Source organism: Rhinopithecus bieti, unplaced genomic scaffold (assembly GCF_001698545.2).
Source record: "Rhinopithecus bieti isolate Rb0 unplaced genomic scaffold, ASM169854v2 scaffold_39386, whole genome shotgun sequence".
Lineage (NCBI taxonomy): Eukaryota > Metazoa > Chordata > Mammalia > Primates > Cercopithecidae > Rhinopithecus > Rhinopithecus bieti.
The window spans coordinates 775,191-785,837 of record NW_016816648.1 but is presented as its reverse complement, the minus strand read 5'-3'; the positions used below and the strand labels follow the sequence as shown (position 1 = coordinate 785,837).

At 43.8% G+C, this 10,647-nt stretch overlaps 1 long non-coding RNA gene across 1 annotated transcript; it reads left to right on the top strand.

Annotated features, from left to right (window-relative positions):
- Positions 1–6,417: 6,417 nt before the first annotated feature.
- Positions 6,418–10,115, top strand: LOC108517233 (uncharacterized). The gene is made up of 3 exons (XR_001882050.1): positions 6,418–7,137; positions 8,115–8,354; positions 9,953–10,115. It is a non-coding gene; the product is annotated as an uncharacterized LOC108517233 (long non-coding RNA).
- Positions 10,116–10,647: the final 532 nt, after the last annotated feature.

The following is a 10,647-nucleotide window of genomic DNA, read 5'->3' as shown; positions in this document are numbered from 1 at the left end:
CCCCGCCCGGGCGGCGAAACGGCGACCCCCCACAAAAAAAAAAAAAAAAAAAAAAAAAAAAAAAAAAAAAAAAAAAAAAAAAGAGCAGACAGTAAATCGATTTTTTTTAAAAGGGTGTATGGAATTCCAAAGGAACCTGCATTTATAAAGAATGTGTGTATGCCTCTTAAATAGCCTAACAGGGAAGAGATGCTTAATGGGATAATGCAAAGATCAGATGGACAGCAGAAAACCCCACAGGCCAGGCTCCCCTCCACAGCAGTGGGGCATGGACCCTGCCTTGGCCCTTTTAGGTAAGAGGCTGTTTAATTTCTAGTTTTCTTGGAGACCTGGTCATGAGAAACCCTACCTATCTGTGTAATATTGTGAAAACATGGCCAGCAAATCCTGAAGACAAACTCTGACCCTGCATTATCTGCGATTAAATCCTCCAAAATTACAGCAGCATGGCCACCTCTGCATTGATTTTTCAGGCATGTTTAAAATGACGTTGCCTGTTAACTTGTTTGTACAAATAGGCAAAGAAAATCCCCCCAAATCACGCCACGTGGTTGAGGATTTATGAAACATGCAGGCAGGATAAATATTTCCTCTTAAAAATATTAGACAATGGATAAATTGCCATTACAACGCAATAAGGCAGTTTAGCTCAATTTAGCAACTAAGTCAATGTTTAGCCAAGCCATGATGCGAGCGCCTTATTAAAATCCCAGTGGCTCTGGTGTGTCTGAGGTGGGAAAAAAAGGTTAAACTGCATATCAACTACTGAAGGGAGCGGAAAGGCTGTGGAGCCCAATTAAACCTTCAGCACGGCTGGCTCATAAACACTTGCTACTTCATTCCCCCTGGAACGCACAGCCAGGCGGCTGGAGCGGGGACCCAGCAAGAACCTTTTCATGCAGCTCTGCCGCTGCGCCTGGGGTCTGGCCGAGTCCTCATGGGTGAGAGGCAACACGCTCCCTCTCTATTAATCATCATCTCGCTCTCAACACCTGGGACTGGCTCCAACTCCCCCGGTTGCTATATTGACAATATTCCCTGTTGATTTCCTCATTTTCTCAGCCAAGGCTAGACTGACCTCTTTAAAATTCTTTATAAACGTCAGTAATTGCTGCATCCAACTTCAATTCATTACTTTCCCAGGCCTCATGTATTTTGATGATATGAAAGTTGACCACATTTACATGCAAATTGAAGTTTTATATTAATAAGGGCCAGTGAAAGGAGATCGCATGGTAATGCTCCATTATGACTTTTAAATACATTTGCCCATGTCTCGACTGGCATTAGCATGGTCAGACCATGAGGAAATCATGTTGGTCTGATTGCAATTTTGTTTTCCAATTGAAAGTACAATTTCATCAGGTTTCCCTGTCATTTCTAATAATGACTTAAGTTTGCTTGCTAAATTGGAGAATTTCTCCGGCCTTCGGATGGGCTGGCAAACAGGTGAGGCGACAGCTGCTTCTGCATGAAGTGCTTCATTACGGGCGCGGGCAACCGTCCGTCCCACGAGGCTGCTTTGATGACAGGGGCAAAATTACTGAAGGCGCCACTCCACGCAGCGGAGATTGATGATCTTAAGCACATTAACTTTATCATAAAACTTGGAAAGCCCAACGTTTTCTGTGCTCACACACTCCACTTTTTAATACAATAATCAATGGATGCTTAATCTCCCCAGTTGCAAGTTTGGTGATTTTCATCACAGCTCACACATTTGTATTCTGTCTTGCCAAAAGGAGCTGACTTTCTTTTCCTTTCTTCAAAGGGAATTTTCTGTATCCAGCAAGAGGAGCATGATGCTTCCACATCATCATGTGTAAGACTGTAAGATCCAGGGTTCCACACAAAGTAGATCTTCAACAGGGACAATTTTTCCAGACTTACCTCCCATTAAATTGAATGTGGATTGTGTTCCTACAGTCCACCCAGATTTGTCAAGGTGCTGAATGGACGTTACTGAAAGAATCCTCAAAGGTTAGAGTAATAGGAGAAGCAAACTACAAGGATGTGTAGTAGAAAATACAGAAATGTTGAAGAGAAAGGACAGTCATAGAGTTTTTTCTTGACTCAGCTTACACAGTGAGAATGTACATTGTGTTCACCTCAAAACTTGCTCTCAAAAAAAGAAACTTGCTCTCAGCTCCACTAATTTATGAGTTTTTGATGGCATCAACATTTATGTCTTGCGTTATAATGATTTTCTGGATAAATATTTTCTGGATGATATTCCAGGTAAAAAATTCACCACCAGCCATCATAGGTCTGGTCTCCCTAGCAAAGAGCCTTAGCACGAGTCACTTGATTTAGATAATTCAGTAAACTTCTAATCAACAAGTTCTTCATGTATTTCGTTGTATTTGCATTGTCTTTTTCTCTGAGTAGAGAAAACGCTGGTAGCAAGTTGAATGTGAGAAAAGCCACAGTAGGATTCCATTGTCTCTGACCAGTACAAATATTTACCCAGAGAACTAGCAACCTTCACACCTCCCATGCTCAACTGGACCCTTTGGCAACCTCAAGATAAGCATGATGCATTTTATGAATGAGTCCAATGACAAGCAGGTGCAAGGGCTATCTATGTCAGAACAGAGAGAGAAAAGATGGCTTGTCAGTTGACATGTTTCTGGTTTCAAAGTGAGATTAAGCCCAATATGTACACTGTTGTTTATTTACGTATGTTTTTTTAAAAAATCTTAGTGATTACAAAGATGTATCACAGAAAATGACATAAGCCGTGCCATGGCAAAAACACATGTTCTGGGTAAAGATGGAGCCTTATTAGAGCCTCCGGGGACAGGGAAAACGGAGATGCTTTGAGGATTGACAAGAAATGTTTAATGATTGAATGCAATGTGGGTGTGGATTGGAAAAATGTATTTCACTCTTTCAAGGTGCTGGTAAGTCACCAGCAAAGAATTGTACTTTGTAGTAAGTCACATAACAGAAAAATCACTTAGAGAAGTGAGGAATGGTTGTTTTATTTGTTTAAATTTGTGCTGGGGATGAGAGGGGAGGCACAAAAAGAGAATTTCGACTTTGTTTTATTTCAGGGACTTTAATTCTCCTTGTTGTCATGGTCAGTTACTCAGAAGATGACTTTTCTAAGAAGTAGATACTCATAGAGCAATCACCATCTAAATCTCTCTTTTCACCTTTTTCTCTCCTCAAAGCAACGTAAAACCAATTTAAAAACATCTTAACCAGAAGCCCGATATACATAAACACAGAAACAGCAGCTCTAATGAAAGCGGGGGTGTGGGCTGAGTCACCCCCCATTCCCTGCTCCTCACCAAATAGCCCCTGGTAGGAAGTGGACAGAGGAGATCCAATCCCAGGTGGAGCCCGTAACTCGGGCTGAACACTGAGGGGGAGCACTACATTGGGGAGGGGGACAGGGCATCCTTCTCCTCTGTGTGTGGGTGATGGCAACAGAAGGTTCTTGGCTGGCATCAAAATTGCGGGTGTGTGGCCAGGTGCAGTGGCTCACGCCTGTCATCTCAGCATTTTCAGAGGCCGAGGCAGGAGGATTACTTGGGTCCAGGAGTTCGAGACTAGCCTGGGTGACATAGGGAGACATCTTATCCTCAAAAAAATAAATAAATAATTAGCTGGGTGTGGTGTTGTGTACCTGTGGTGCCAGGTACTCAGGAAGCTGAGGCAAGAGGATCATTTGAGGCTGCGGTGAGCCATGATTGTGCCCCTGCACTCCAGCCTAGGTGACAGAGTGAGCCCCTGTCTCCCCACCCGTCAATGGAAATTGTATGTGCTTTCTTCATCATAGGGTAGAATTCAAAGGGACTCAAAACGGAAACATCCACATGGTAGAAATATCTTGGCCATGTTTTTTTTTTTCTTATTTCTTCTACCATTAATTCCCTGCCCATCCCCCATCTCCCCCCACCCCCGAGCGCGTGCGCGCGCACGCACACACACACACACACACGCACACACACAAAAGCTACGACATTTCATGGGCTAAGTGTGACAGGAAATCATTCTAAGAGAACAATGTCAACTAATCCTCCCAGTAACTTATGCTTTCCTAGATCATTGAGGGAATTTAAGAGATGGAAGGGCCTCTGGACAGTCACTCTCACTGATCAGATATATTTAGTAATCAAACTCATAACCCATGGCCTAAACTTTTAAGTGTTTCCATGTCCGTTACCTCATTTTACTTTTATAGCACCCCTGTGAAATGTGTAGTATTGCTGTAATTAGCCTCTTCTTCTTTTTCTTTTTCTTTTTTTTTCTGAGGCAATTAAGGACAGCAACAGGCACAGGCAGCTACAGGACTGAAGCCAGGCCTCTGGTTTATTGCTGTCTTTATTCCCTTGCAAAGTTAACAGCTGCAAGACAAGGGTTGTTTTATTTTTGGCTCTACTATCAAGATAATTGTGTCTCTCTCTATTTGACTTTCTATTTTACAGACCATAAGAGAAAGCCAAACTTCTTTATATTTTTTGGGGGGGGGTGGTTAATTTATCCCAGTTGCCCACTGATGTTGATCATGGACACTGGAAAGGCTGGTTAACTCTTTAAACCTTTCCCTGTGTGGAAGCAGCAGCTGATTTGAATATTTTGTTTTAGTCAGGTAATTCAACTTATGCAAAATAATTCAATTCTATGAAAAAATAAAATATTCTAACCACTTGGTAGAAAACAACTGAAATGATTGTTCCTTGTAAGATTCCACAGGACAGTGACTTATCACTGCTTGCACTGTACATATCCCTGCATACTTGTCCTCCTTGGATGTAAACTCGGAAGAACCATTGTTTAATTACATGGCTCTGTCGTTATCTGTCTATTTATCTATCTATCATCATCATCTTTTCAGAGATAGGATCTCACTCTGTCACCCAGGCTGGAGTGCAGTGGTGCCATCATAGCTCACTGCAGCCTCAAACTTCTGGGCTCAAGTGACCCTCTTGCCTCAGCCTCTCAAATAGCTGGTATTACAAACACATACCACTATGCACAGGCCCACAACATACCTGGCTAATTCTCTGTTGTTGCTGCTGTTGTTGTTGTTGTTGTTGTTTTGAGGAACTACCATTCCATTTTTCACAGTGGCTTACCATGTCACCTTCCTGCCACCAGTACACGAGAGCTCCTATTTCTTGACATCCTCACCAACTTTCTTTGTCTTGAATAATAGTCATCCCAATGGAGGTGAAGTGGTATTTTATTGTTCTTCAGTTGCATTTCCCTAATGATTAGTGATGATGAGCACCATTTCATGTGTTTCTTGACCATTTGTATGTCTTCTCTGGGGAAATGTCTATTCAAGTCTTTTGCCCATTTTTTAAAAATCGGGTTGTTTGTTTTTGTTATTGAGTTGTAGGCATTTTATATATTCTAGACTGTTATTTCTTTATTAATATATAACTTACAAATGTTTTCTCCCTTTCTGTGGGTGGCCTTTTTCCGCTATCATTTATGTCCTTCGTTGAACAAATTTTTAAATTTTAATAATGGAGGGCCTAAAGCCCAATTTGTCTACATTTTTCTTTTATTACTCATGTTTCTGGTGTCACATCCAAGACATCTTTGCCAAATCTAATGCTATGAAGTTTTTTCCCTATGTGTTCTCCACCGTTTTATAGTTTTGCTCTCATGTTTAGTTAGGTCTTTGATGCATTATGAGTTAATTTTTACATATGATGAAAGGTAAGGGTCCAGGTTCACGAGAGTTTTTCTTGTTTTTTGTTTTTTTTTTTTTTGTTTTGGAAAGTAGATGTCCAGTTTCCCCAACATCATCTTTTGAAAAAACTAACCTTTCCCCATTGACTGGTCTTGGCACCCTTGTCAAAAATCATTTGACCTTATATATGAGGGTATATTTCTGGGATCTCTATTTGATTCCCTTGGTCTATATGTCAGTCTATGCCACAGCACACCACACTGTTTTGATTACTGTAGCTTTGTAGTAATTTTTGAAAGCAGGAAGTGTGGGATGTCCACATTTGTTATTTTTTGAGATTGTTTTGACTGTTCAGAGTCTCTTGAAATTGCACATTATTTGTAGGATAATTTTTTTTTATTTCTACAAAAAAGTTGAGATTTTGATAGAGATTGAATGGAATCTGTAGATCACTTTTACAATGTATTGACTTCTTAAGTTTTCCAATCTCAACAGTGAACATGTCACCATTTATTTGTTTTTAACTTCTTTCTGCAATGTTTTATAGTTTTCAGAGTATAAGTGTTAAGCCTCCTTGGTTAGGTTTATTTCTAAGTATTTTATTCTTTTAAATACTTTTGCAAATGGAATTGTTTTCTTAATTTTCTTTCCAGATTGTCTGTTACTAGTGTAAAAAACGCAACTGATTTTGTGTGTTGATTATATATTCTGCAACTTTGTTGGGTTCATGTATTAGTTCTGACAGGTGTGTGTGTGTGTGTGTGTGTGTGATCTTTTAGCTTTTTGACATTTAAAGTCATGTCATCATCAAGTAAGTCTGTTCTTCGAATTAGGAACAATTATACTTCCTTATTGAAAGTAATCTTGAGCCTGTCTGAAAATAAGTGAAAGGACACTACCAATTCCTTCTTGATCACCGTGCTTTTGGGTGGGAAGAAATTCACCATCTCAGAGATGCACTCTCCACACTCGTAGTAACTGGCATTATATTCAGATATCTTTAATGGTGTAACTGGTTGATTCTTTTCATTTATGGCTTGTATTCACGTGTTTGTCTTTCTGCCCTGGTGCCTGCCATATATAAATGAATTTTAAGCCATTTAAAATATGCTGAACGGTTCTTCTTGGCTTTGTTTCCCACAGATACGGGCCAGGGGGCACACCTCTAGCTTGCAGCACTCACTTTGCAGATTCAGTTGGAATTATCTGTATTGACGCTGTCTGCTCTCTCTGCTCTCCCCTTGAAATGACGAGGAACTGAGTACAGTGGACACTAGCTTCTGTGTCCCCAGCTCCCCCCAAGCCATGGGCTGCTACATCAAAGATCTGTAGTGGGCTGCCCTTCCCATAATATTTCAATTTAAGCACCGACTCACTTCCGCGGAATCACATCTCATTCACGCTGTGGCCTTTGCAGGAGACAGGGATCATTATGGAGCAAGCGCTTAGGAAAAACAGATTACACCCTGGCCCCGAGCAGCCAGGTAAGGGGACGCATGGAGGGAGACGTGTCCCAAGGAACAACCAGGAGAAGTGGGGGCTCCTGGGAGATGTGGGGGCCAGGGTAGGATAGGAACCCCGGCCACTCCAGATTGTCAGGCTGGAGTCAAGTGCATCCCTGTTGTCACCGCTGACTCCCCACCTTGCTCTCAGAAGCCGCCTCTCTACTTGTCTCTGGTTAGTGCAGTAAAGGCAATTCCCCTGTGCTTTCAGGTCCGAGATGATCCTATTCTCTTTAGATTTTCCTTTATCCATTCTTATTTCTAGTCTTTTCTACACACACAGGATGGACCTGGACGCACATTATGCAGACCGCTATTCTGCAGGCCCTGCCTTTAAATTGCGTTCATTGGTTTAGACAGACCCTCCAGTGAGGAAATAGAAATCATCTTTTGTTTGTTTGTTTTATTTTCTCTCCAGCCTCTGCAGTTTGCAGCCTAATAATTTCATTTTAAAAGGAACACCTGTCATGAAGGTTTGCTCTATTTACCATTAAAACGGGAAGAAAGAACCTTATTAAATCTCCAGCTAGAACAAGGCTCCTCCTTTTCTTCGCCTTCCTTCCTTTCTCTTTCTCTCTTTCTTTTTTTCTTGCTGTCTTCCTTCTTGTCTTCCTGTCTTTTCCGCTCCCTCTGCCCCTGTCATTGTGTGTGCTGGATATCGCCAAGATGTGGCTCAGGCCCTTCAGGAAAGGTCCGGAAGTTTGGTCAGCAGGGTCTTGCCTTGGTTCCCTTTGGATAACTACGACCTTTTGATGTGGGCGCATATGTGGTTATTTGAATGGATGAATTTATAATACTTGAATAACCAGTTTGTTTCGGCAAAAATTGTGATTTTAGAGAGAAAAAAACACTTGAGAACTCTAGACTCCAGCAAAGGTTCATATTTACAGTATTTGGAAACAAACTTGGCCTGATGTTATGCAGCCTAACTGTGGATCCCAGGTTTCACCTATGCCTAGGTTGCACCCCAGATGCTGCAGGGACATGGTGCCTGCTCTGGAGAATGGGGCAGCTTCCACAGTGCCCAGGAGCCAGAGTTTCCAACCCAGACTCAGGAGCGAAAGTCTGTCTCTTCCGTGTCTGGGACCTGGAAGTATTTGCATGACTTTCTGGGTCTCAGGTATCCCATTGCCCACCAGGAATTACCTTCCTCCAGGATCATGGTCAAGATGACCTGAGATGGTGATGCTTAGCCTGTGGTAAGTACTCTGTAAATATATAAACTGTTATTTTAAATCACATGCGCTGACCTGTTTCCTGTAAAGGGTCCACTGAAAATCCCATATGATTAATTGTAGCTTTGATTGATGAACTGGCTAGAGGGGTCCACAAATTGTGCTTCTGCAGTGTAGGGCTCATGCAGTGTGGGCCGCTTGAGGAGCTGGGGTCGCACTGTATGTTCACCCCCATGACCCCATCCCCTGCCCACAGGTATATTCTCCCCACCATCCCCCCATATCCCCATCACCTGCCCTCAGTTGTATTCTCCCACCATGCCCCAGTGACCCCATCACCTGCCCTCAGGTGCACTCTCCCACCAACCTCCTGTGTCCCCAGGACTTGCCCAGAGTTGTAGTCTCCCCACCATCTCCATGACCCCATCACCTGTTGACAGGTGTACTCTCCCCCCAACCCCTGTGACCCCATCACCTGCCCACAGGTGCACTCTCCCACCATCCCCCCTGTGTCCCCATCACTTGCTCAGAGTTGTAGTCTCCTCACCATCACCCTGTGACCCCATCACCTGCCCACAGGTTTACTCTCCCCACCAACCCCTGTGACCCCATCACCTGCCCACAGGTTTACTCTCCCCACCAACCCCTGTGACCCCATCACCTGCCCACAGGTTTACTCTCTCCACCATCCCCCCTGTGTCCCCATCACCTGCCGACGGATGTAGTGTCCCCACCATCCCCCCGTGTGAGCCCATTACCTGCCCACAGGTGTAGTCCCCCTTCCATGAGCCCACCACCTGGCCATGTCATCCTCTGTTGCCCATTCTATTGGCCTCTGAGTGGTCCTGGCTGATGGCTGAGGTTTCCATGCCCCTGGGAGGTCTGAGGTGTCCAGGAGGGAGGGGCTTGTTTCAGTTGCCCTGGTCTTCACAAGCTGGCTGTAACTCAGTCTTTCACATTTTCGTTCTTTCCTTCTCTGAGGTTGGCAGAGAAATTACAGAAACTCAGTGGAGATGGTTGGGTTCATGAACTTAATTCTTTCCTAGTGTACAAATAGGTGTTTGCTTAACGTCTCCCTGTGAACGTCTCCCTTCACCTCCTCACTGGACCCATCCTTCACATGGCTCCTCTTCCACCAGCATTCCAGAGAGTGAGAGGACAGCAGCAGTGTCCTCTAAGAAGTCAGTCATTTGGGGTTTTGAGGAGAACTTTTAGTAGATGAGTGTGTTTTATGTTTAGAACACACACCAAAAATATTTCAGTTTTAGGACCCTGGAAGACTCTTTACAAAAAGTTTTCTGCCGCCACACCCTCCTCCCCCCACCCCCACTCCTGAGTCTTGTTCCATCTATGCTGTAGAGAAGGGGTTCCTGGGAGCCATCCCATAGGACTTGCCCTTAAACAATGTTGTGTTCAAGTCATTCAGCTGTTCAGAGGAAAGTGCTTGATGAGGCAGAATCACCAGTGGACACAGTGAACCCACTCTGGCCATGTACACACGGCTGCAGGCCACACCTGTCTTAGCAGCAGAGGTGGAGGCCAGGGAAGCTCTTCAGGTAATTCAGACCAGGACAGATATTCCCATTCCTCGTTTGAAACTTGTATTTTTTCCATGTCCTTAGGTTGCTATTTTTAGTTCTCCACATTCCTAGAAAGCATGCAGTTGAAGTTCATGACAGTATTCTCTCAACGTGTGATTCAAAGACAGAGACCGTTTCCCACCCATCAGTTCTCACACTGCCCCATTCTGCAGCTTCACCATCCATGCACTAAGAAGGCAGACCCTGCAGCCCCTGCACCCAGCCGCTGGGGTCCTCGGGCTTATAGACAGAAAACTCAGGAATGAGTATGTTTCCCCATGATGTGCAGTTTAGCCTAGAAACTATACAGAGCGGGGGTCCCTGCTGGCGTTCCTTCTTTGTACTAGTACAGCTTCGGAAAGCACTGGTTCTCTGAGGTGCACTCAGCTGCATCTGGAAGGTGCAGTGTGCATGGCAATGCCACTTGACACCAAGGTGTGAGCATTTGAGCTGTGCTGGAAGGTTCTCCATGGATTGGTGCCTACCCTGGAGGGTCCTGTGCCGTGCACTTGAGGAGGCTGTGGTGGTGAGGAGAGACTCTAGAGCAACCCACACTCCTGATAAGTCAGATAAGAGTGCATCCTCTAGGTAAGTTTATATTGCAAATTTAAAGAAATAAACCAAGACATAGCGAGGACACTGAGCCAGGACTGAGAGTTTGGGTCTTGAGTGGCTTTGGGTCATTACGCCCTCCCAAGTGGATTGCTCTAAGCCTTGTTTATTTGTTAATGTGAAGA